This window comes from Desmodus rotundus, chromosome X, assembly GCF_022682495.2.
Source record: "Desmodus rotundus isolate HL8 chromosome X, HLdesRot8A.1, whole genome shotgun sequence".
Lineage (NCBI taxonomy): Eukaryota > Metazoa > Chordata > Mammalia > Chiroptera > Phyllostomidae > Desmodus > Desmodus rotundus.
The window spans coordinates 48,958,576-48,986,230 of NC_071400.1; the positions used below are offsets into that span (position 1 = coordinate 48,958,576).

The following is a 27,655-nucleotide window of genomic DNA, read 5'->3' on the forward strand; positions in this document are numbered from 1 at the left end:
TATACTTTCAACTCTTACATTTACATGTTTGGTCCATTTCAGGTAATTTTTTATATGGCATGAAGTAGGGGTCTAATTTCATTCTTTTACATGTGGATATACAGCTTACCCAGCACTACTTGTTGAGAAAACTCTTCTTTCCCCATAGAAATTTGTTGGCAACCTTATGAAAAATCTATCAATAATAAATGTGAGAGTTTATTTCTGGACTCTCAATTCCATTTGATTACTCTATTTGTATATATCTATATATCTAGATTTTTGAATATACAGAAATATAGAGATTTGTCTTCCAACCTGTGAACATTTATTTAAAGTAAGGTCTCATTCCATCTTCAAAGTCAGTGGCCTTCCAACCTGACATGTCAAATCTTTTTCATGCTTCAAATGTCTCTGATTTCATCTGCTTACTAGTCAGAGAAAACTGTTTACTATTAAAGGGTTCATGTGATTACACTAAGCCCACCCAGAAAAATCTAAGTTTTGCCATATAATGTAATCTAATCACTGGGGTAATTTTTCATCATATTGGTAAATTCTAACTACACTCAGAGGGGAGGGGATTATACAAGAGCAATGGTTATTGAGGATCATGTTTAGAATTTTGCTTACCACATTAAGTTTAAAAAGAAAGCTAATTTAAACAAAAGTGTTGAGTAAATAATATGGCCAAAATTTTGAGTAGTGCATAAAAACAGTCTGGGACCCAGAGGAGTAGTTCATTTTCAGGTTCCTTACATATTCTATGATTCTTCAGTTAAGAAGTTGTGAAATATCCTGCTCTTCTCTTCACTTTGAGGTAAAGTGTATCAAAACTCAAAGGCCAGTATCTTCTTTAAAAGATTTCAATTTTATGAAATACAAGAAAGACTGGGATTATTTTAAATTAAAGGATACTAAAGACATATGAAAACTAAACTCAGGGATTGATCCATGTTTGAATGTATACCAGATAAATATTTTTATGTGTGTTCTAAAGGATGTTATTGGGCTAATTGGTGAAATTTTAAAGAAGTCTTTTGATTAGATAATAGTGTTATATCAGTATTAATTTTGTGATTTTGATAACTGTACCATGGTTATATAAAAGAATTATCTTGTTTTTTTAAATACACACTGATTATTTAGGGATAAAGGAGCATGTCTACAACTTAACTCTCCAATGATTAAAAAAAACATATATATGTATATATCCATATATGTACTCAGAAAGAGAGAAAAGATAAACCAAATGTAAAATGTTAACATTTGGGGAATCTAAATGATGGGTATTATATATATATACTTTTATTCTTTATATTAATAGAGCTTCAGATAAGAATCATGACCTTGGCTGACACTTTCATTTCAGCCTAATGAAACACTGAGCAGAAGATTCAGGCTCAGTGTGCCTGGATTTCTGACCTGTGTGAACTGTGAGATAATAAATTGTATGTGTGTGTGTGTGTGTGTGTGTGTGTGTGTGTGTGTGTGTTTAAAGCCAGGCAAAAGGTCTGTAAGAAGCATTTGAAATGGAAGAAAGTCACCACAATTTGGTGCCTGATTAGATGTGGTCAGAAAGAGAAGAGTTGGGGAGGGTTTTGAAATTAAGAGCCTGAAATTTGGGATAATACTGACAGAAAGAGGCAAATATAGAGGGAGAACTTGTTGGGAGGAAAAAAAAACAAATTTTAGGTATGTTAAGTTTGAGTGAATAGGGGACATGAGTGGAAAGGAATCATCCAATAGAAAGGAGTTGGTTAAAGATCAAAATCAGACAAGCCTGGATTTAAAATTCTTGCTTTGTTCATTTCTACATGTGTGACCTTAAACAAATCTCTTATTATCTCTGAGCCTCAGTTCTTTTCAGCTATTAAATGGTTATACTAATCACACTTGATTTGCTGTAAGTAGTCTAATAAAGCACTTAGTCCATTGTTTGGCACATAGTTGGAGCTGAAGAAATTGGAAATATGATTGTTATTGATTGGTATTCCCTTTCATGTGGTTGTCTTCATTAAGTAGCTTTCTCCAAAAAAGGCCGCATGCAGTTCAGGCCACTATATTTTGCTGGATGAAATCAGGTGATGGCATTCAGGGCAGGTTGTCTCAAAATATGACACTTTGGTGTATTGCTTATTTTGTTTAAAGTTACTTTAGAAACAGCCAGTATAAGAAGAGCAGCCTGACCCTTCTCTTTTCAAAAATATTTTATTTATTTATTTTTAGAGAGGGCAAGGGAGGGAGAAAGAGAGGGAGAGAAACATCAACGTGTGGTTGCCTCTTGCATGCCCCCCACTGGGGACTTGGCGCTCAACCCAGGCATGTGCCCTAGGCTGGGAATCGAACAAGTGGCCCTTTGATTTGCAGGCCAGCACTCAATCCATTGAGCCACACCAGCCAGGGCCAGCCTGACCCTTCTTTGTTTCCCTGAAAGAAAGCAGAAAATAAATTTCCCATGTGCAGGTGTCTTTCCTATACCAGGAGATAAAAGGCATTCTTATCACCAAACATGAGGAATTCAAGGCCAAGAAACATGTAGTGGCAAATTTGTTACTTCATTAATTTGCTACTTAAAGCAAAAACACCTTTGTTTTGTTCAATCTTCACAAATAATTATTTCTTTGTCTACAAAGTATAAAAACTGTCTGCTTGGGTTACTTCTTTGAACCTCATATTTTTCTCCTACATACAAAATTAAATTTGATTGTTTTTCTCCTGTTGTTCTCTCTATGTCAATTTCATTTTAAGCCAGCCAAAAAAACCCCTAGAAAGGTAGAGGAAAATTTTTTCCTTCCCAACAGTGGCAAGGCTACCGTGGTATGGTGTCCTTTGCTTATGAAGGGCAGGTTTGCAACCTGTCACTGAGAAAGTTGTACTCCTTTTCTCTTCTGGAAGTATGGGCAAATTAAGAGGAAGGTACAAGGAGCTCTAGGAAGTGAGAGTCAGAACTGGGGTTGGTAGAGCAAGAGCAGGCACCAAACACTTACCTGAATCTCCAGGAGTGATTCATTCTCTTCACTGTCAAAGGAAAGGGATATTTGGAGGAGAAGAATGGCATAATCTAGAGTGAGAATACAAAGGAACAATTTATATTTATGAAAGGTGTCTAGATCTCCTGATATATGTCTAGGGAGGAAATGGGTTCTAAGACAATGTGCCAAGCCCAGGAGTGAGGAGATCTGGTTTCACCTGCTGGCATTCATTTTTCCTATGGAAAATGCAGCTCTGGGCACTATACTTCTAGCCTAATTTTCCCTACCCTCCACTCCCACTGTGACACTAATCAATCCATAGTCTTCTGCTACAAGATGTTAATGCAGTCAAAGAGATCACAATGAACTTAAGATTTCCTGATTAATTCTTTCTCCTTCTTAGTCAGCAGTACTTTCTTTAATTTCTCAGTCCTTGGCTCATTTTCTTAGGTCACTTGTCTCTGCTCCATGCTGCAGGCACCTTTTTCCTGTACTGGGGAGAGGGTTTGGATGATGTGATGGAGCTCTGAGCTGCTTGGCATTGGCAGATAGACTATGCCTGTCCTTGAATGAGGATACATTCTCCAAAAAGGAAGGTTTTTGGGTTTTTGACAAAAAGCAATCTCAGAAAGGGACATTTGACTATGTATGGTGTTATGTGGGTACTGGAAATATGAAGGGGAACACTGCATAAAGTGTATGATTGTCTAACCACTGTGCTGTACACCTGACACTAATACAAAAAGTATTAAATGTAAACTATAATTGAAACAATTGCTAGGAACATTTGGAAATGGTAAGTGTGTGTGAGAGAGAGAGGGAGAGGGAGAGAAACTGAATGATTAAAATCATTGTTTCATCTCAGGCCAAAATAGTAACAAAAAAAACCAGTTGAGGCAAAGATAAGTATCAGAGATTACCAATTTCCTAGAGACCACTTGTGCTTGAGATCCTCGGTGGGAAGGAGCTTAAGATACAGAGCCTGATAGATCTGTGGCTTAAGTGGGCAGCTGTAGTTGATGCAAATTGCCCAAAGCAGGACTTGTGATTTTTCTCCTATAGTGTTGTTCTTCCCATCAATCTCGCTTAGTAAATGGCATTACTACTCACCTGGTTGCTTAAGTTAAACTCTTAATTATCATCCTGAGTGCCTCTTGGTCCCTTACACATCATATCTCAGCCATCAGCAAACTTGTACCAGTATACATGATCTTGACCACTTTCAAAATATATTCTGAATTTTGCTACTTCTCACCACCTCCTCAGCTATTACGTAGTGTGAGCCATCATCATCTCTTTCTGGACCACTGCAACAGCCTCCTAACTGGTCTACTTGCTTAGACTCTTGGCAGCCAGGACAACCATGCTTGGATGTTCAGGTTGTATACTACACAAGGGTATCATAGCTTTGGGTATGCTGTTTTTTACACATACACATATTAATTTACACAAGAGTATGCAGATGGCTTCAGATATTCTGTGCTTCTTGGCTCCAAGTCTGAGAGCAGAGAAAGAGAGCCTGCCCCTTCATAAACCTGTACCAGTATACATGATCTTGCACAGACTCTGGATGGCACATATGTAGATATATACACCCACATAAATGCACACACTCAGCAGCACACATGAGTCGGCTCTGCCCCACCTAGGTCCTGGGTGTCCCTGAGTTCACTTCTCTCACTCACCACCCATTGCTCTCACACTCTAAAGTCTCATCCTTCCCACCCACAGTTGCCTTATGTGGGGAGCTGTGGAACAATGGGATGCAAAGTGCCATTGATGGCACATGTATTCCAGTGACAAGAAATGCTTAAGTGAGATGTACATGGGTACACACAGCCAAGGCTACTCTAGCAAACTCCCTTGGGCAGGACTTAAAGTTTTTAGCTGTACATTAAAAATTGTGCATTAAAAGAGTAACCTTTTTTTTTCTTCCTGACTTGTGTGACTCAGTGAGTTGGGCATCATCTTTCAAACCAAAAGGTCACCGGTTCAATTCCTGGTCAGGGTACATGAGTGGATTGTGGCCCAGGTTCCCAGTTGGGAGCATGTAAGAGGCAACTTATCGACGTTTCTCCCCCTGTTTTTCTCCCTCCTTTTCCCTCTCTCTAAAATAAATATATAAAATCTTTGAAAAAAAGATTAACCTTTTTTTGTTGTTGTTTTTAAATTGAGGAAGGAGTGTCTCTTTTGTAATCCACACAAAGACACTTTATCAGACAGTGGAATCCTTTCCCCCAACAATCTCACCTCTATACAGTGGTCAGCAAGAACTTTATCAAACATTTCCTTATACAGGAGTAGGCCAAACTAAGTTAACAGTTGTGAGTACGTGAAGCACAGAGTTAATAAAGCTATTGTAATAATTATAACCTGCATGTTTTTTTCCATATAAATAACTATAAACCTAATTTTGCCAACCCCATATACTGATCATTTGCTTAAACCCTTCCATTTATTTCCCAATGGTCTTCGGATGAATACAAAATTCCTTATCTGGTCTATAAGGCTTGAATGATCTGGTGCCCAACTTTTTGTGCAGCCTCATCTCATACCACCCTCTCTCATGTCCCTCCCAAACCCCAGCCACACTTTCTGTCCTCAACTCCTCATTCATTGTATTTTTTACTTATATGTAACCTCCCTCCATCTTATAGTGTGTTAACTCTATTAAGTACAGACTTAATCTTCTTTACTACTAGTTATCTCCTCATCACCTAGTACAGTGCCTGCCATATAATAAGTGGCCCATAAATATTTGCTGAGTGAATCAACAAATGAACAGAAAAAATGGGCAATGTTGACTGATCCACTTGAATGGCTTTAAGATGAAACTCCATTCAGTCTCCACTCTAGTGTTGTTTCAGATCTTCTGGTGAAATGACATGATCCGAAAAATGCAGGCTATAAACATCAGTGAGATGAAAGAACTGTTGGGCCAGCAGGAATAATAAATAGTAAGCATAATCCGCAGTTATTGAGATGTTAGAATGTGCTGGGCATTGCTCTAATCACTTGACGCCTTCCATCTCCATGGTAACCTTATGAGTTATAAGAGGGGGGCCCCCCAAAAACCCAGAATTATCTTCTGGAGGGTGAGCCCCTTGTAGTACAGGCTTCCCCCACTGGGTGAGTATTCTAGGAATCCATCTGTACCAGTGTACCACCTGGCTTTGTTGTGAGAGGCTGTGTTTGGCTTCAGTGAGATTTTTTTTTTGAAGACTTTCAACCTGTTTGCCCATTTCATGACAGGTGATTGATGAGCACACCTGCTCACACTGTGCTGAGTGTTCAGCAGTTTTTGATTAAAAATGGCATGACCCTCATACCCCATCATCCTTATTGATCTTGCCTTGAGCAACTGTTTTTGTTTCCCTGGATTAAAAAATTCCTCAAAGGGAAACATTTTGCTGATGTGGAAGAGGAGAAACAAAAAATTGCAGAAGCACTAAAAAGCATCAAAATTGACAAGTTCAAAACTGTTTTGACCAATGGAAAAAATGTATCAATAGGTGTATTGCATTAAATGGAGAGTACTTTGAAGGTGACTGAAGCTTAAATATATAAGAATAAATACACCATTTTTTATAAATAAATTCCAGTTTTGGGGGTTGCCCCTTGTATATATATAGTCTTAGTGTCATTCCCATTTGACTATGAGCCAACTGAGACACAGGAAATTCAGTAACTTGGATTCAAACCCAGGCAGTTTGACTTGACTCTCTCTGCTATACTACAGAAAAGTGAGAATACTCCCATTTCCCCTGTTTCCCTTGTTTATCCACTGAGAATACTCCCAGTGGTTCCCCTGTGCAACTTCAGTCTTGAACCCAGCCCTGGAAATCAGGTAGGAGAGGGTCATGTGTTATGTTGGCAAGCAGCATCATGTGGGGATCTAGTGTTCCCATGGGGAAGGAACCACCTTGGTGATAGACAAGACAAATGACAAAGCTGAGGTATTTTGTATTAATATTCTCTCTTTTTTAATCCTCACCTGAGGATATATTTATTGATTTTAGAGGGAGAGCAAGGGAAGGAGGGAGAGACAGAGAGATGGAGAGAGGGAGATGTGAGAGAAACATCAATTGGTTGCCTTCCTATGCACCCCGAAAAGGATCAAGCCTGCAACCTAGGTAGTTGCCCTGACTGGCAATCAAACCCGCAGTCTTTTGGTGTATAGGACAATGCTCCAACTGAATGAGCCACCTGGCCTAGGCTATTTTTTACTTTCTTGATATCAAAATGTATAAAACCATAGAATCCTAAGCCAGCCTCACCAAACTGACAGGGAGTTGCAATCACAAAGCAAATTTAACACCTCTTCCAATTTTTCTGACATCAAGTGAGTGCTTCCAGTGAGGTGAGAATGGCATTAACTTGAAGCTCTGCAGGGCTGAAACCTCTGCTATTACAGGGCTAGATTGCACCCTCCACCTTCACATGGGAAGAGAAATTGACATAAGGAATAAACACTGAGTTAGACAAGCATAAAGAGAATTAAAAACAAAGCACAAGAGGGAAAAGGCAGAGTAATCCTCATCATTAAGATATTAACACGCTTATGGTATAATAGAAAAAAATTCCTTTATCTCACTTTTTTGACCCTTTTTAACAAAAAAATGATTGTTAAAACACAGTTTGAAATCAGTTAGCCCCTTCATGCTCAGAGTCTGAATCACAAATTTATGGGCTATACATGGGGCTTTACCCATATATTTTATCAGAATCCTAGAACCAGAGAAAGGACCTAACAGACCATTTGGTTCAAACCTTTTATTTTATAAATGAGAAGACTGAGACCAAGAGAAGGGTGTTGACGGAATGACCTGCATTGTGAAGGGGAAGAAGTGAAGAAAAATGTTAGAATTAATACAGTGTTTGATAAATAGTCATTTGTCACATAATATATGCACACTGCAAACAACACTCATCTCTGTGGCAGAAACTGGGGGATGTTCTCAACAGAGGGAAGGTCTCAGTCAAGGAGGCTCAATGGGGGTCATTTATCCATCCAGCCCCCTTCTGTCATCACAATCGTGGGTCCAATCCACTACCTAGGTTTTCTGTGGGCTCTCAACATTTTGTCTGCAGGGACTTCCAAACATTTCTTATCTAGTGGCTTGCAGCATTTAACCTCTGTGGGAGGAATGAAGTATTTTCCTCTCATCATGGAATCCATTATTTTTCTTTGAAGCATAGTGCAGAGCTTTTAACAAATTACAGGGCAAAAATAAAAATGTAGCCAGTTAGTCCTTAGCATTGCCCTGTGGAGGAGGTTCAGGGCAACCTGTCCTTCAGGCAGTGTGTATACAGAGCTTGCTCATTTCAGAACTAGATGGTAAATCTTTTAGGGAGGGAGGCAGAAAGCAAGCTCTTTCTCCTCTCTCTTAAAGAGAGAAAGACTTGAAATTGAGTGGACCTGGGTACTCTGTACCCAGCCCAAGTGCAATAGTAGACCCTGTCTGAAGTAATCAGAGAGGTGCAGCTTGGCTATGAACTTGCTGTGAGACCTTGGGTAAGTCACTTTCCCTCTTTGGGTCTCTGTTTTCTATCTGCCTCTTCTGCCACACAGGGTAGATGAAAGGTATAAATGTGGAGAAAATAGACACACATATGCTTTGGAAACAGTCGCACTCAATTTAAGGACAAAGTATTACTGTTGTTATGCCTGCTCCTTGCCTCTGGTAATTGGACCATCTTAGTGCCAAACCTGGAGTTTGAATTGGTATAGAACATTCCAGGACAGGTCCAAGGTCTGTGGAACTACAGAGGGGAGAGGGTGAGAGAGTTCAGTAAGGGTAGCAACAGACCCACCATGAATCACAGTCCCACCAGTTCTTTAACCTCTCTGTCTATGCCTTTCAGCAGCTTCTTTAATCTCTTTGAGCCTCAGTAACTTCACCTTTGAAGTGGAGTTGTTATGAGGATTTAAGTGAGATAATAAATGGAAAGCTCTTATGCCAGCAACACTAATGAAGTAGGCATTTGATAATAGTTATTGTTGATGTTAATTGTTTCTGTGTGCTGAGGAAAACTGATTCCTTAATGCCAGTGCATGGCTAGTCCTTGGCCAAAAAGAAAAACTGAAAAAACAAAAACCAAAAACAAAACAAAAGATAGATTCCTGAGCCTCACCCCAAAGAAATTCTGATTAAGGACTCCTCCAGATTTGGGAACCATTGATCTAGAGAAGTTTTACAAAATGCCAGTTATTACCTACTGCTTTGGAAATCAATTTAGTTTAGCGATGTCAACTGGTGTGCTGCAAGAATTTTTAAAACATGCAAAACCTGACTATTTAGTCAGGAGCACTGAGCTCTTTTCCCTTAGATTGTCAAATAAAGAAATGACAACAGCCAACCCAACACTAGCTGGCTGGTGTAAATGAATAAAAATTATACCTATTTTCTGTCAGATTGGCAAAAAATAGAGTATATTTTTTGGTGTGCTGAGGAATTTTAGTAATTATTTTATGTGTGCTGTGAAATGAAAAAGGTTGAAAATCTCTGATTTAGTGGTTAGTGACCAACATTAAAAAAAAAACAAAATAGGAAAAAACAGTGTGCACTGCATACAATGAGGGTAAGTATTGCTTCTTGAAATGATTGTTTTATATTTATATATAATTCAGTAATACAGTGTATGCTATATGAATGTCAAGTGTATTTCTTACTGTAGGTCATGGTGAAAAATGTTGAAATACAGTAGAGGATACTATCTTACATTTGGAGTCACTAGTATCCAGAGAAATAATCTGTCAAGTCCCAGCCCAGGGAAGAAGAAATGACTAGCAAGAGAATGGATAAGATCCATTTCTTCTCTCTCCCTGTCTCTCCCATGATGTGCGTGGGTTAATAGAGTCCATTGTTCTCTAATTAAATGAGTTTTAATATTGTGTAATAGCTCTGCCCTGAGACATAAGGGCAAGTTGGGGATATGTCTACAGGTACCAGGCTAATTGTATTGATTCCATTAGACAGAAAATGCATATCAGTGTGTTGGGGTATTTAGTTGTTCTTGGTTAGTGAGTATTCTGTACACACATTTCACTCTTCATTCTCCCAGATTTTGCTACTTATTTTACCATTTGAGACTCTCTTGCTGCCTTTGTGAAATCAAATAAACTTAAAACTGTTTCAACGCACATCAACGGGCATCAGTATCTTTTTTCTCTTTACTTGGTATGTTCAGGATATTAGCACCCCTAAACCTTTCACCCACATGCTCCAGCTGAAGGGAGAAGGCATTCCTTGGCTTCAGTCCATTGTAGTCCCGTGGGATGAGGTCAGCTTGTCAGCAAAGCCTTCTCAGAACACCCTCTGTAAACTACATTTGTCCCTTGGAATCCTTGTGGGATTGGTTCCAGGATCCCCTATGGATCCTCAAATCTGTGGCTGCTCAAGTCCCTTATATAAAATGATGTAGTATTTTCATATAACCTATACATACCCTCCCATATACTTTCAATTATCTCTAGATTACATGTAATACCTAATACAATGTAAATGCTATATAAATAGTTGTTACACTGTATTGTTTAGGGAATAATGACAAGAAAAAAATATGTACTGTACATGTTCAGTACTGACACAACCACACAGTAGGCCTAAGTGCATAGTACGCATCAGCAACAATGAGACATTTGACATTTGACTTTTTTTTAGAATATTTTCGATTTGTGGTTAATTGAATTCTCAGATGTGTAATCCACAGATACTGAAGGCTGACATAGGCCTTGCAGTATCCCCCTACTCTTACCACTTCAGAACTCCTTATATCTCCCACATTTATATTGTCCTCACTGTGCTTAATCGCAACTTAACACACTATATTGTAAGTAGTAAACAGATGATAAAAATAACAAAACCGTATCCATATCTTTGTTTTGGAAAGATTGGAAATCAAGTTTTATGTAGTCTTCCAACTTTTTTGCAGTTTCAATTGTATTAAATTTACATTTATGTGTAAATATTGACAATGTTAGACATTCACAGAGTTGAATTTTCCTATTTTAATGCATGTATTGCAAATATAAACTTAAGTCACTACTTTTTTAGCTTTTTAATTTTTTTATTGTTATTCAAGTACAGTGTTCTCCATTTTCACCCCACCATGGCCCCCCGCCCCACCCATCCCCACCTCTCACCCTCAAACTTAACCTCTTTGGCTTTCTCCATGTGCCCTTCATGTATGTTCTTTGATGACCCTTCCCCAATTATCCCCTATTATTCTTCTCCTCCCTCCTCTCTGGTTACTGTCACTTTATTCTTTATTTCAATGTTTCTGGTTGTATTTTACTTGCTTTTTTATTTTGTTTGATTAGGTTCCACTTGTAGGTGAGATCATGTGGTATTTGTCTTTCACCACCAGGCTTCTTTCACTTAGCACAATGCTCTTCAGATCCATCCATGCTGTCACGAAGGGTAGGAGTTCCTTCTTCCTTTCTGCTGTGTAGTATTCCATGGTATAAATGTACCACAGTTTTTTGATCTACTCATTTACTGGTGGGCACTTAGGTTGCTTCCAGCACTTGGCTATTGTAAATTTTAAATTTTGCTCTATCTGGCATTTCTAAAGTGCTTAGAAATCTGAATATTTATATAAAATCTTCTGATTTTTAAATGTTGGTTACCAGATAAAAAAATTTAAACTCTATTTGGGCCAAAGAAAATAGGTCAGTGGTCTAGATTTGGTCTGTACAGCACCAGTTTGTGATCTTTGTCATGGATCTGTGGAATGTTGGGACTGTGAGAGGCCTTAATTGACCTCTTCTATTGAGGAAGTGCAGTCCCTGAGAGGTTAAGTATCTTCTCCATGAACATGTGGTTAGCTCACAGCAGAACTGGCTCTTGAACCCATCTTTCTTGTCTCCGAGTGCTCTCTCACATATACCTTTCTGCTGAGGATTGAGCTAATCTACCTTGTGTAGAGGGCAGCAATTCAGTTCAGTCTCCAGTGCCCTCCTCACAAAGAACATAACAGAGTCATCACCACCCATCTCATAAGCCCCAGGTACTTCTCACCACAGAGTGCACGAATTTACCTGCCTTCCCAATCTCAACAATGGTTTTTGCCTCCTGGCACTCTTTATTGCTTTTACTCCAGTGATAGAATCATGACACTGTCTTTATGGGAATGTTACTAGCATTTCTCTCAGCTATTGCCTTTGGTGGAATTGGTGTGGTCTATTGCAAAGAACCTGGGATTCAAAGTCCAGAGGACTGGGTTTAATTCTCAGATGTGGGACCTGAAACAACTTATTCTATACCTCCCTTGCCCTCAATTTCCTAAACTATAAAAATAAAAAATAACGTTTGCCTTTCTTATGTTTTTTAAAAATTTATTTTTAGAGAGAGGAGAAGGGAAGGAGAAAGAGAAGGAGAGAAACATCAATGTGTGGTTGTGTTTTAAGTACCTCCTACCGGGGACCCAGCGCACCACCTAGGCATGCACCCCAACCAGTAATTGAACTGGTGACCCTTCAGTTCACAGGCTGGCACTCAATCCACTGAGCCACACCAGCCAGAGCAGGCTTGCCTTTTTACCTCTCAGGGCTGCTGTGAGGCTAAAATGAGATAATATGTGTGAGAGCACTTTAAAAGAGAACATTTTACACCTCTGAGTGTATAGAATCATTGTGAAATCAACAAATAATTACTGAAGACCTACTATGTGCAAGCTGATGTAACATTTATTCAGGGTATGCCAAGTTGCTCCAGAGCTAGCTGTTTCAATGAGCCATTCAGAAGGGACACATGTGAGTGGAAAGAGAGCCAGCACTGCAAAGCCAGAGATGATCAGGACTGAACAAAATGTTTAGATTATGATGAGAGAGATTGTAATGGCAAGGGTTGATTATGGAAAGATTTCTGGAAGGAGTTGCATTTGAGCTATGCTTTGAGAAAAAAGTTGGTAGGATTGGGTTGGCAGAGAGAAAAGAAGGACACCTTAGACAGGGACAATGGTACAAGTAAGGGCTGAAATTACATGTGTTGGATGCTTAGTGTACATGTGAAGGGTTCAAGGAGAGATTGGTAGATGATCGCTTCTTGGGCTTCTTCACTTAGCTAGAATACAGAAGAGAGAATCAAAGCATGCTTCTCATGAAACCAAAGCAGAGCCCAAGTGGGACAGTGGATAAAATTCATTATATTACAGGAGGACCCAGTACTGTAAAATGGTCATAACACCATTCCTACCTAGTGTAGCTGTTTTGAGCATTAGATGAGGTGATGTGTTTTTAAACATTTAAAACAGTGCCTCATACATGATTACTACTAAACAGTTGTTAGCTATCATCATCAATTTCTGTTTTATGCTGAAGTCAGGGGGTAATAATACAAGCTTTGGAATTTACCTTATACTAGTTGTGTTACCATGAACAAGTCATATCACTTACCTGTTTCTTGATTCTCTGGGTTTTAACATGAGAGTAACAGTAGTGACAACTGAAAAGGGCTATTGTGAGGATTAAGTGAATTAATCAAAAAAAAGTGCCTATCACAATGCCTGGCAAATGATAAGCACTCAATAGATGTTACCTACTACAATGATTATGGCCAAGTAATCATTGATGTAATATGACTGCATAACAAAAAATTGAGGAAATTGAGAAACAAACAAAACCACCCCAAATCTAGCTACTGAGACATAACTCCTTGTTATCATATTGAGATCCAGTTCTTAAACCTGAAATTGCTTTTGTTAAGAAACTCAAGACTGCAGAAAAGGGCATGGATTTGGGATATAGTAGACATAGCATTAAACATTTACAGAGCACCTAGTACTCCATCCAATCTTTTGAATGTCAATTTTGTTCTTTAGCATATTTGATATACCTGCCAGCTTTGGGTCATCTTCATTAAATGTGCTAGCCAATGTTCCAAGGGATAAGATTCAACAAAAAATAGGACAGATGTGATCTCTGCATTTAAGGAACTTATAGGCTAACAGAAAGAGATAGGAAAACAAAATAAAAATAGAAAATATTGGGTTACATGATATTAAGTACTATGGGGAAAAACCTTAATGTGGGCTGATAAAGAGGTCTGAAATGCAGAGGAGTGTGGAGAAGTGCAGCCTGGAAGGCCAACAATTTTAAAGAGGGTGGTCAGGGAAGACCTCACCGGGAAGGTGATCTTTGACTCCAGCAGTGAAGGAGATGAGGGAGTAGGCCATGCAGGTATCATCTCATGGAAGAGTAGTTTAGGCAGAGAGATCAGCAAGAACAAAGTCCCCGAGTTAGGAGCACGCCTGACATTTAAGAAACAGCTAAGAAGAATATGTGTAGCAGGAGAAGAAGTGAATGAGGGAAAGTGTAGTAGGATAAGAAGTCAGAGAAATCACAAGGGCAAATAGTGTAGCATTTTGGAAGTCATTGCAGTGATTTCCATTTACAGGGAGTGAGATTGAAACTCACTAGAGGATCTTATCCAGGGGGCACATGATATGACTTAGCCACTTGATCCTCCTATAAGTAATGGGCTCCCCCTCCACAGACTTTGGATAATTATAAACAAGAGCTGAAGTCCAAGCAGTTCCTACAGATCTGTCTTTACCACTTGGTTGCAGAGACAGATTATTGGTTCAGAGGAGACACCAGAGTGGAATTGATGGCACAAACAATAGGAGAAAGAGATGCAACCTCTTAGAAATGAAAGGGACCCAACTAATGTAATTCTCCACTGGCTATCTGCTCATCCACTTTTGACTTAAAACACTCACTGCCTCACCAGCATGCTCAGCTTCTTGAAGGACCTTCTCAGGGTGGGAAAGCCTTTTGATAGATAGGTTTACTGAAAAATGTGCCTACTTGCCACCACTGGGTGGCAGTAACCCAAGTTCTGTCACCTAAGCAACCCAGAATAAGTATATACATTCTATAATAAGACACTTTCAGACTTGAAAGCAAGTGGGTATCTTATATGTCTCCTGATGGTTATCTTTTCCAGGGCACATGTCTTTGGTCCCTTCAAGAGCTACTTCTGTTATAGGATGGTTTTGCATCCCTTTGTCAATCTCATGGCTCTCCTCTGGAGGTGTTTCTCTTTTTCAGTGATCCTCATAAAATGTGGTGCCTAGAAATGAATAAGAGGCTCCAGAAGGAAACAGCACAGATTGCAGTATGACAATTGTATTCTGTAATCTAGAAACCATACTTTGATTAATACAAGTGAAAATTGTACTCTGTTTTTAGCAGCTGAATGATTTAGCTACATTAAAATTTTGGTTCAAATTATGCCTTTGGGTCAACTTAAATCCCTAGATCTTTTTTAATTGTTTGTTATTATGTGAGCTGCTGCCAAACCATGTTTACCTTATTCTGGCCTTACAATATAGACTTTTACATTTTTAATTGAGGCTATGTTTTCTTTATCTTATAAATTTCACTTTTTTTTAATTTTTAGCCCAGTATTCCAGCCCTTCTGAACTCATTTTGAATCTCAATTTTGTTCCTCAATATATCTGATATCTCTGCCAGCTTTGAATCATCTCCAGACGTGGTAAGTACAGTCTGTATGTCATCTAAGTTATTAATAAACGTTCAAAAGCCCTGTGGCCTTTTTTTGGAGACTTTTATGCTGATTGCCACCTGTGCTTTGAGTAAAATTCTTTAATCAAATGTCAATCTATTTGACTTACGTTATAATCCGCTTAATATGTTGCTGTCTTATCTTAGTTCATTCATGAGAAAGTTATAGGAGCCAATTTCAGGTGTACTGCTGAATCAAAGATATGCTATGGTTATAAAAGACTGGAAAGATAAAGGATAATCTAAGGTGGAGCCTTTTGTTTTATAGAATGAAAACTATTGTAGTTTTTCCAATTATAAAAGTAACATTGGCTTGTCATACAAGTCAACAGCATGCAAAAGCATACTAATTAGAAAGTGAAAGTCCCTGTGTAATTTTGTACCAACACCCTACCAGATAACTGCAGTTGACAGTTTTGTGCATACATAAATACGAGTCTGTGATTTAAATGGAATTATACTATCAAGACTGTTATGTGACCTGCTCTTTTCACTTATAATCTTTTGGAAACATCTCTCCTTGTCAGAACATATAGTTCTGTTGTACACCATCCTTTCAAACAACAACATAGTATTCTTTTCTGTGGTTGTTCTCTAATTTATCTCATCAATCCCATATTGCTGGACATTTAGATCATTGGCAAAGTTTTGCTGTTATAAGCAGTGTTTCTTGATAACCTTTCTTTGTTGGCTTCATGAGATGTACTGCTGGGTGCTGGTTGCTGGCTCCTCTGGATTCCTTGTTCTTTTCAAATCTTGTCAATGTTATAAATGCTCAAGGGCTGCTTCCACTGAAGAAAGAACTAAAGAGGGGGCTGCCAACTCCCTACTCATCATGGTTTGAGTTTAAAAAATCTATACCTTGTCATCCTATGGAGTGGAATTAGGCTGTTTGAGCTTCTGGGGGCCTTCAGAGGACCAAGACACCCAAAGGTTAAGCCCTGAGTGACAGACAAACTTTATGGTAGGTGCAGCCCCTGGATGCACAGATGAAGTGTTAGGAGCAAGAAGGGGAAGGAGAACTGCCTTGCCATTTCCCATCACACACCCTCAGCTTTGATAAGTGGAGCCACTTACTGGCCCCTGAATAGGCCCCTCCTTCCTCATCTTTACTCCTTTCCTCCTCTATTGTGGTTTCCTCCCCACATACATGCACCTCCCAGAACAAGGTAGGACCTTCCTGCTCTGAACTTCCAGAACACTTTAAAAGCCCAGGCTTGAGTGTCAAACCTGCATATCAAAGTTGCACCTGCCCAGCTCTGTGATCTTGGTTAAGTCACCTATCCTTCCTCGTCCTACTTATTCCCATCTGTAGAATGAAGATTTGCCTATATAAGATCTTTCAAAACAACCCAATGTCTGGCTTATATGAAGCACTTAGCATTATCAGGATCATCATAGGTAATCATACTACTTGCTCCATAGAATTTTGAAGATTAAATGAGAACATACTAGAGGAAAAAACTTGGGATTTACTTATAAAAAACTGTGTATTTATCCTTACATATTTAAACTTCAGTCACTTCAAAGTGCTGTCCATTTGATGCAATAAACCCATCAACACTTTTTTTCCACTGCTCAAAACAGTTTTTGAACTTGTTGATTTTGATGTCTTTTAGTGCTCCTGCCATTTTTTGTTTCACCTCTTCCACAATGGCAAAACGTTTCCCTTTGAGGACTTTTTTCATCTGGGGAAACAAAAAAACGTCACTCCGGGTGAGCTCAGGTGAATAGGGAGGGTGGGGCACAGGAGTCATGCTGTTTTTGGTCAAAAACTGCTGAACACTCAGGGTGGTGTGGGCAGGTGTGCTTGTAAATCACCCATTGTGATATGGGTAAACGGGGTGAAAGAGTTCAAAAAAATTCACTGAAGCTGAACACAGCCTCTCAGAACAACCTCAGCTGGTACACTGAACAGATGGGTTCCTAGAACACTCACCTAGTGGGGGAAGTCTGTACTATGAGGGGCCCTCCCTCCAGATGATAATTCTGGTTTTTTTGGGTCCCCCTTCATATGTCAAATACCCAACACAGTGCTCAGCATAAATTGAGTACTAAATAAATGATAGCAATTGTTGATTGTATTGACAACTCCCATCATATACTTACTTCACTCTCTATTGTGTTATTTCTATTTGTGTTCATGTCTTGATCTCTTCTTCTAATTTATAAGCACTCTAGAGCACAGTGTGTCTCTCTCCTCCCTCCCTCCTTCCCTCCCCCTCTTTCTCCCTCCCTTCCCCTCTCTCTAAAAATTAATAAAATCTTTTTAAAAACTAGTAAATATATAAATATAGTATATGGACTAATGTTTATGCCCCCAATTCATATGTTAAAGTCCTAACCTCCAGGGTGACAGTATTTGGAGATGGATCCTTTGGGATGTAATTAGGATTAGGTGAGGTCATAAGGATAGGGCTCTGGTCTGATTGGATTAGTGTGTGCCCTTATAAGAAGAGACACCAGAGAGCTTTCTTTCCCTTCCCCATTCCATCCTGTCCATTCCCACACTCAAGAAAAGGTCATATGAGCACACAGCAGGATGATAGCCACTGGCAAGAGAAGAAGCCTTATAATGAAACCTACCTTGCTGGCACCTTTATCTTGGGCCTCCCAGCCCCTTGAACTTTAAGAAATAAATTTCAGTTGTTTAAGCCACCCAGTGTATGGAATTTTGTTCTGGCATCCTGCACCGACTTAAAGTATATTGTATGTTAGATAATGATAAGTTCTAAGAAAAAGAATAAAGCGAAGGTTGGAGATATGATTTTTTGTTGGGGACGGAGAAAAGTTTTAGAGTTGCCTAGGAAGGTAAATCTTCAGTAAAGACATGAAGGAAATAAGAGATCTGAATCTGCAGCCATCTGCATGTACAATATTTTAGACAGAGAAGAGTCAGTGCAAAGGTACTGAGGCTGAATCCTACCTGTTGTGTTTGAGGTACAGCAAAGAGACTAAAGTGGCTAGAGAATTGATAACAAAGGGAAGAGTGGTAGGAGATACATTGACACAAGTAATAGGGGCCAGGTAATGTGGAGCCTTAAAGTTTATTCTTAGAGCTTTGGCTTTTACTCTGAGTAAGAAAGGGTATCACTGAAGAATTTCTAGAAGAGAATAACATTATCTGACTTAGATTTTAATAGGCTCATTCCATATTTTTCATGTGAGAATTAACTGAAGGGGGTAATGGTGAAAGCAGCAGAACAAGCTAGGAGGCTATTATAATAATCCAGGTGAGAGATGATAGTGGTTTGGAGAAGGGTGGTACAAATGGTAGTGATATAAGGACCAGTGAGAAATGGTCAGAATCTGTATGAATTTTGAGAGATAGGGTATGTAGGATTTGTTGACAGACTATATTCTGGACATGAGACAAACTGCAGTTAAGAATGACATCATTGTTTTGGGCTTGAGCATCTAGAAGAATGGAGTTGCCATTTAACTTAGATGGAAAGGACTGCTGGAAGAGCAGGTTTTAGGGGAAAATATCAAGGGCTTCATTTTGAACTTGAAAAGTTCAAAATGCTTATTAGATATTCAACTGGAAATATCAAGAAGAGAGGTCAATATACAAACTTGAAGTTCATAGGAGAGGTCCTGCCTGGCGGTAGAACTTTGGGAACCGTGAGACTGACTGAAGCACCTAGAGTGTAAGGTCAGGTGGAAAACAGTAGAGGTCCATGGACTGAGCCCTAAATCACTCTAAAGTTAGAGATTGAGTTGATGAGCAACAAGCAAAGCAGAGTGAGAAGCAGAAGCCAGAGTAGAAGAAAGAAAACCAATGAAATATGGTTTCTTGGAAGCCAGGAGAAGAAAGTGATTAAAGGAAGAGAGAGTAGACCCTTAGGTCAAACACTGTGGACAACTAAAGTAAGAAGACAGAGAAATGAACATTGGCTTTTATAATATGTTGGTCACCAGTGATCTTGATCAGAACAGTGATTAGAGTGAGTTCAAGAGAGACTAATGGAAGGAGATAATTTGAAGACAGTGAATATAAAAATTGCATCAAGGTTTTAGTAAAAAGAGGTGGAGAGTAATGGAGCAGCAGGAGCACTATCTGGAGTTGTAATTAGAGTTGAGAGGATTTCATGAATTTTTTGAAGGGAGAAGTAATATTCTAATGAAAATGATTTGGCCTCCCATATTAGAATATAAGGCCCTTGCAGGCAAGGACTTTGTCTTGTACATTCCCAACACCTTTCAAAGTGCCTAGCACGCCTAGCACAGAGTAGGCACTCAACACACGTTGTTGAATAAGTGACTGATCAAATGAAGGAATAAATGAAAGTAGATGCCAAAGAGTTGAGTAAGAAATAATAGCAGGATAAAGTGGCAGGTGAATTGGGTAGCAGCACCCTGGCTTTAGTCCCAGTCATTCCTGCCACACTTCTGGCACACTGAACTTACCTTGGGGCGAGACAGCCTAAGCATGGGTTCCATAGTATAACTCCCTTTGCCAAGAGGGCATGCTGTATCTCTGTAGTCATCCATTCCAGGGAGCAGACTGGTTTGGGGTCTGTAAGAACTGGCTATGGCCAGACAAGTCTACAGAACTCAGGAATATGACAACAGAGAAATTTCTTTATGTCATTACCATTCTCTGGGTATGGTCTGTGGGCAGTACAGGGCATGTGTGAGACATGTGCCACAGTGGCATCCCAGCCTTCTCCTACTAGCTAGAGGATAATTAATAACCTCATGTAACTCAGACCAAGGACACAACTAAACAATAGTTTAAGAAGGTCATGCCCCAGTTGCTGCATTGCATAATCCCAACAATGTAAGGTGATGTGTTGGCCCAGTGGGGCTCCCCCATGGTGCCTATGGCTCAACTGTTACTGGAAAGATGAAATGGATCAACACTGGGCTAGCACATAGGAGGCACTCCAGAACTTTTGAATGAATAATTCCTTTGGGACTTCAAGAAGTGACACAAAGGGTGAGAAAGGAAAGCTTTTTCCATGCTCCCCTGTCATCCCACTCTATGCCAAGACACAGCTGCATGCAGGGACACTGCCAATGGCAAAAGCATATCCTGGGCTTGGAAGAAAGGAGAAGGTAAGCCCTATAGTTGGCAGCAACCTCAGACTGACCTTGTCCTCCCCTTACCTTGCACCTAGAGACTCCATTGTGTCAGTTACTAGAAGTCCAAAAAGTTCATTTCAAGCAGCATTGACCTAATACCTAATCTAGACCATTACCTGCATATTTTCTCAAAGTTGTGACTATAATACTAAATGCTACAACTATTACTACTATGATGATGACTATTGGCACTAATAATAATTGCAGACAAAATATACTGAGCACCTGCTATGCGCAAGGAATTGGGCTAAGCACTTTACACATATTGTCTGTTGTATTCTTCACTGCACCACTGTGAGGTGAATACTATTATTGTCTCCACTGAACAGAAAAGATTCAAGCTTTGAAGGGCAAGATTTGAGATTCAAGCCCAGTTCTATTTCATTACAGAATCATACTCTACATGGTTTCTTATGTTAGCATTAATGTGCTCTTTTAAAAATGTAAATGAGATAATATCATTTCCTTGGCTTAAAAGCCTCCAGTGGCTTCTCATCACACTTAGAATATAATTCTACTTTCTTCTCAGGCCATCAAGGCCTGGCAGAATCCAGCCCTTGACTGTGTCTTCAGCCTTGTCTTGTTCTCCTCTTTCCCTGCCCTTGTAAAACCTGTGGACTAGTTTCCATGGTTATAACAGTTTTCTGCTCTGGGTACATTTGGTAGGCTGACTTGGTTGCTTAGCCCTGTTTATAGTGATGGTTGCCTTGAAAAATGCTTTCTACAGTCCAAACAACCATCCTGGAAGCTCTATTTGTGTAAGGTGGGAGTTGCCTGTGATTGTCAGCTTTACCCATTGTCAGCTTACACCCATTGTTCCAGGGATACTTGTTTAGCTATCTTAGTACTCTCTCCTCTCACTTGTATTGTAAGATCCTAAGTTGACAGTATCCTAGATCCTATCTAGCACCAAGGAGAAATGTGATTCTCAGAGGTAAATCTAAATCCAAGTTATTATTCTATGACTGCTGGTATGTGGGTAGAGCAGTACAGAAACAGCACTGGACTAGGAAACATATGAGCTATATTTTACTCCAGCTTTCTCACTCATTAGCTAATAGAGTTTAGATTAATGCTTTCACTTGTCTAAGCCCCAATTTCCTCAGTCAATAAAAGTAATAGTCCGTGCCCCTAAGGGGTTGCTTTGAATATCTAAGGAGATGATCTATTGGATCTTGTTCTGGAAAGTGTATAAATTTGCATAATAATGCCTACTCAGTACTTACTATATTTCAGATATTGCTCTAAGCTCATCACATGCATTATCTCTATCAATCTTCAGAAAAACCCTATGAGATTAATATTAAAAGTATCTCCATTTTAAAGATGAGAAAAATGAGGCATGGAAAGGTTGAGATTCGTTCATCATCACCTAGCTGGTAAGTGGCAGAGCTAGACTGTGAATCCAGGCAGTCTGACTTCAGAGCTTATAGTCTGAGCCACTTACTTACATATGCAAGGCATTGGGTTTTACTTGGGGCATGTCTTAGTCCATTTGAGCTGCTATAACAGAATACCATAGACTGAGTGGCTTAAAACAACAGAAATTTATTTTTAACAGTACTTGAAGCTAAAACGTTCAAGACCAAGGTGCTGGCAGATTCAGTGTCTGGTCAGGCCTGCTGTCTGGTTGTAGGTGTCCATCTTCTTGCTGTAACCTCACATGGTGGAAGAGGGCAAGGAAGCTCTCTAAGGCCTCTTTTTATAAGGGCACTAATCTTATTTACAAGGGTCCCACCCTCATGAACTAATCACTCAAAGGCTCTACATCCAAATACCCTCACATTGAGGATGACGTTTCAGTGTATGAATTTGTGGAAAAAAGAATCATTTAGTGTATAGCAGGGGGAAGGGTATTATTTGTAGATGTAAAAAAAATCTTATTATCATTTTGTATAATTGTTATACTGTTGTTGTTTTTTTTTTTCCTTACTGGGCCACATGCTACTGGGGTTTCTTCACCTGTTACCACTTAGCTTTGTGATAGGAAACTCTCACCCTTACACAATCATCTTACCTTCCCCTTCCTCAAAGCTATGAGAGGTTCCCAACAAATGAGATATTCCACACAACATAAACTTCCCATGTCCAGAAAGGAGTGTAGGTGCCTGAGGGTCTGATCTCTTTGTGTCTTCACAAGTACAGAGCCCCTCCTATGTGTTAGGCCCTTTCTGGTCAATGGGGAATGCAGCAATGAACAATCAAAAAACCCACCCTCTACAACTTTATTTCTGCAGTGTTCTTGCTTCAAGTGAACAACCTTAATCTAACCATGAGAAAACATCAGACAAATCTCGATTGGAAGAAACTACAAATTAATTGGCTTGGACTTGTGATTGTCAGGGTCAGAAAGACAAAGACTGAGGAACAGTCACAAATTAGAGGAAGCTAAAAATACATGACAACAAACACAATACGAGATCCTGGATTAGACTCTGGAACAGAAAAAGGATATTGTGGAAAAGCTGGGAAAATTTGAATAAGCTCTGTAGATTATTTAAAGTATTGTATTAATGTTAATTTCCTGGTTTCAATAATTGTACTATTATATAAATTATTAATAGGGGGAGTTGGGGGAAGTGTATATGGCAACTCTCTGTGCTATGTTTACAATTTCCCTGTGAAGTCTAAAATTATTTCATGCACTTTGAAAGCAAGCTGGCAGGAACAGAAATGACAAAGTCCAAAAATATATATAGCTAGGGCATTGCCAGTATCTGCTATACTTCCTGAATCTCAGTTTTCTCATCTGTGAATTAGATCCAATGATAATGTATCACAAAGGATTTGAGAACCCGCTTTTGAAGTAGTATAGAAATGTAAGCTAAAAATATTTGATTTTGTGATAGGAACTACAAAAGAAATAAATATCATTTCTCTCTATCCTCCAGATAAGAAATTTAATAAAATTATTTCAAAATGAAAACTGAAAAATAGTCTTTCCTTCCTGGGGCTTATCTTCTAGTAGAGGGTGTGGAGGGAATGTGAAGGAATAAATAAAACTATTAGGAAATGATGTAGTATATTAGAAGGCAATAGATGCTATGGAGAGAAATAAAGTAGGAAAGGGAGGAGGAGAGGAGCAGTTTTAAAATGGTATGGTCAGGATGGCCTCACTGAGTAAATGACATTTGAAGACTTTGAAGAGATGGAGCAAGAACCCAAAGGAACTTACCAATCAGAAGGAAAGACAAGTCAAAAGCTCTGAGGCCTGACCAATTTAAGGAACAGCAGGAAGCCTGGTGTGGCTAAAACAGAGCAAGCAAGGTCAATTTGCCTCATCTGTGGTCTTAAAGATAATGAAAAAAAACTGGCCACAAGGGAAGGACTAGGGAAGTAAAAAAGAAAAAAAAATAGATACCAAATAGAGGGCCTGCTATTGTCCTCTATTTCCCTCAGGGTTAAAGATGACAAACATGGTGGAAAGAAAAGAGCAGGGCAGTAAAATTGCTGAACTCTCGAATCCCTGTCCAATTTCTGGTGAGGAAACATATCATTATTAAGGACCACACCAAGTTTCTGAGTCTCCTGTGCTTTATTCCCCTACAATCATTGAACTCTAATTAATGCTCGGTATGGCAGTAATATCATAGCCTAAGACATCTTCATGATTTTGCCTTATATGAGAAGTGTAATTGGCAACATAGAGGGGTAGGCTGATTTTTCTTGGACTAGTAACTGGAATTGATGGAAAATCTAGAATATCTTTTTGGTTTGGTTTATGTTTATTATCAAAAGTCCTCAAGTCATTCAATTACTATTATATGGATGTTTGGTTCTGGTAATGCATGCAATAAACAAAATGCAGGCAATGATGCCTCACAGGAAGCACACCCCAGCCTGATACAGAGCTGCAAAAGACAAGCCAAATAACGAAAAGATTTTTGGAGGTTCCTCGGCTGGCAGCCAAGGCCAGAATGTTTCTTCTTCCAACTGTGCAGAAATAGAAATCCACATGTGGAAAGCCAGCCTACTTCATTAGCGACCAATAAACAGCAATGGTATTTTTCCAACCCCTCAACCCATGAAGAGGTGCACAAGTGTGCTGGCCTTGTCCATATAGTGTTATAAAGATTGAATGAGAACATTTAGTGCATAGTATTCTGAAAGGGTAAACTATTGCATAAATGTGAGTTATTGTTATAATTGTTGTGTACTATGGGAAGGTATAAAGAAAGTAGACCTACACCCATAGTGGTCTCTAGTTCCCTACTTGTTTCATGTTATAGAGGGGCCATTAACCTCTTTTTAGAAACAACAGCTACCATTTTTTAAAAATTTTTGATATATTTATTGATTATGCCTTTACAGTTGTCCCATTTCTGCCCCTTCACTCAACTCCATCTGTCCCACCCCCTCCATCCCACATTCCCCCCTATAGTTCATGTCCATGGGTCATACTTATAAGTTCTTCCGCTTCTACATTTCCTACACTATTCTTACCCTCCCCATGTCTATTTTCCACCTATCATTTATGTTATTTATTCTCTGTACCTTTCCCCCCTCTCTCCCCCTCCCAATCCCCTATTGATAACCCTCCATGTGATCTCCATTTCTGTGGTTCTGTTTCTGTTCTAGTTGTTTGCTTAGTTTTCTTTTGTTTTGGTTTTAGGTGTGTTTGCTAATAACTGTGAGTTTGCTGTCATTTTTACTGTTCATATTTTTTACTTCTTTTTCTTAGATAAGTCCCTTTAACATTTCATATAATAATGGCTTGGTGATGATGAACTCCTTTAACATCTACCATTTTTGAGCATTTTCTATGATCCAGGCACTGTGGTAAATGCCTTGCATGCATTATCTCATTTATTTCTCATAATAACTCCATGAAGTAGGTACGGATTCTCTCTCCACATTAAAGTTAAGTAACTTGGAGAGAAGATGGTGGCAAGATAGGTGGGAGCAGAGTTAACTTCCCCCTACACCTGGGTGAAACACCAACCCACTCCACTGAGAAACAAAGCGAACAGCCAAAAGCAGCCCAGCATTTATGAAGATAGGAGAACAAAAAGTACAGAGGATATTGAGAAAACAGAAGGTAAGGGGATTGCTTCAAGACAAAAAGGTCCCTGGGACCAACACAGGGACCGGGGCGGCTGCAGCCCCAGGACTGCCCGTGCGGGTCCTGCCACAGGACTCCTGGGAGAGAGCAGGGTTAACGGCCCCCTCCGCTGCCAAACAAGGCCTGAGCAACACTGAGGGAGACCCAGTTGCCTGAAGTCGCAGGGAGGGGAATAAGAACAAAGTGGAAAACCCAGGGAGACCACAGGCACTGGCTGAGGAGAGTTGAAAGTTGGGCTGCATGTGATCCTGACCCGGACAGCCCCCTGCCTAGCTGGAGAGGTAGGCTGTGTGAGAGGTCAGGTCCTTCCTTGTACGGAGGGAGCCACAGGATTGAGCAGGAGGATATTTCCCAAAAAGAAAAAGACCCTTTGGGGCACTTTGGGGAATTCCCCTTCAGCAGCAGCTCCAGTCTGCTCTACACCCAGCCACTCGCCAGTTAGGGGAGTGGGTGCATTGACCTGGGACTGTGTGCACCTCATCTCGGAGGGAGCTGAGACTATAGGAACCACCCGGGGGAGTGGGCCCAGCGAATTTGGAGTGTCTGCACCTCATCTGGTAGTGAACTGAGACCACAGGATCCAGGGAGAGTGCGAATCAAGGAAGGCTCTGCACGCACACCCATAGCCTGGAGAAGACCTACCATAAAAAAAGAGTGGGCAGAAACTGGGAACACTAGGATTCCTCCTGGAAGACGAAACCCACCAACAAAGGAATCATCAACAGATAACAAAAGAAGAAGGTGAAGGAGGGAGTGGAAGTCACACTAACTCAACCCATGACGTATCTGGAGATACAACTAAATAGTGAGAACAAACAACTGAACAAGAGCAAGAGAAAAGCCTCAAAACCTTGTACACACGGAAGAACCAGCTCCAACACAACCTGCCGACACCTGCACAACAGAAGACAAGAGGTGGGGGACAGACTGACCCTCAGATAACCAGCTGGTGGGAAAGACCCACCAAAAAGACCCAACAAGAACCAAAAACCAAAGACATACATGGAGCCAACAGAAACCACAGCCCAAGATCAGTAAGATCAGGAGACCAAGGAGACTGTACACAAAATCTCACAGGTATTCCACCACAGAAGTTTACGCCAAAAACTCAGAGGGTCAGAACAGAGCAACTTAAGAAGCAGAGGCTAACAGGAAGAGTCTCACAAACAATGGGAAGACAAAGAAACAATCCCCAAATGAAAGGAAAGGGGGAAGTCTCAGACACAATGCTAAATGAAAAAGAGGCAAGTCAACAATCAGATTCTCAGTTCAAGGAATTGGTTATGAGGAAGCTTAATGAGCTCACACAGAATTACCAAAAACTATAGGGAAACTACAATGAACTAATTGCAAACGATATCAACATGAAAAAGGAAATAGAAACTATCAACAAAGGCCAGCAGGAAATGAAGAATACAATTTGTGAACTGAAGAACACAGTACAAGGAATTAAAAGTAGGCTTGATGAAGCAGAGGACCGGATCAGCAAACTGGAGGACAAAGTAGAAAAAAAATACCCAGAATGAGCAAGATAAGGAAAAGAGGCTGAGAAAGAATGAAGAGGGGTTAAGGGAAACGCAGAACAACATGAAATGCAATGATATCCGTATCATAGGGATACCAGAAGGAGAGGAGGAAGATCAAGGGATAGAAAACCTTTTTGAAAAAGTAATGATGGAAAATTTCCCTAATTTGATGAGAGAAAAAGTCACACAAATCCAGGAAGCACAGAGAGTCCCAAGCAAGAGGAACCCAAAGACTCCCACTGCAAGACACATCATAATTAAAATGGCAAAATTCCAAGACAAAGAGAGGATCTTAAAGGCAGCAAGGGAAAAAAAAGGAAGTAACATACAAGAGAGCCCCGATGAGGTTAGCAACTGACTTCTCAATGGAAATGCTCCAAGCCAGAAGAGAATTGGAAGAAATATTGCAAGTGAGTGATGAGAACCAGATGCCTGCAACCAAGACTACTCTACCCAGCAGAGCTCTCAATCAAGATAGAGGGCCAAATACGGA

The 27,655-nt window shown here is 39.8% G+C and overlaps 1 protein-coding gene across 4 annotated transcripts in view; it reads left to right on the plus strand.

Moving 5' to 3' along the window:
- Window positions 1-27,655, plus strand: part of PAK3 (p21 (RAC1) activated kinase 3) — a 385,169-nt gene that overhangs the window by 61,535 nt on the left and 295,979 nt on the right. For all 4 annotated transcript variants that reach the window (XM_053917262.1, XM_053917263.1, XM_045188516.2 and 1 more), the window contains one exon: window positions 15,362-15,457. The gene's annotated coding sequence lies outside the window, so the exon portion shown is untranslated. The remainder of the gene's footprint in view (window positions 1-15,361; window positions 15,458-27,655) is intronic.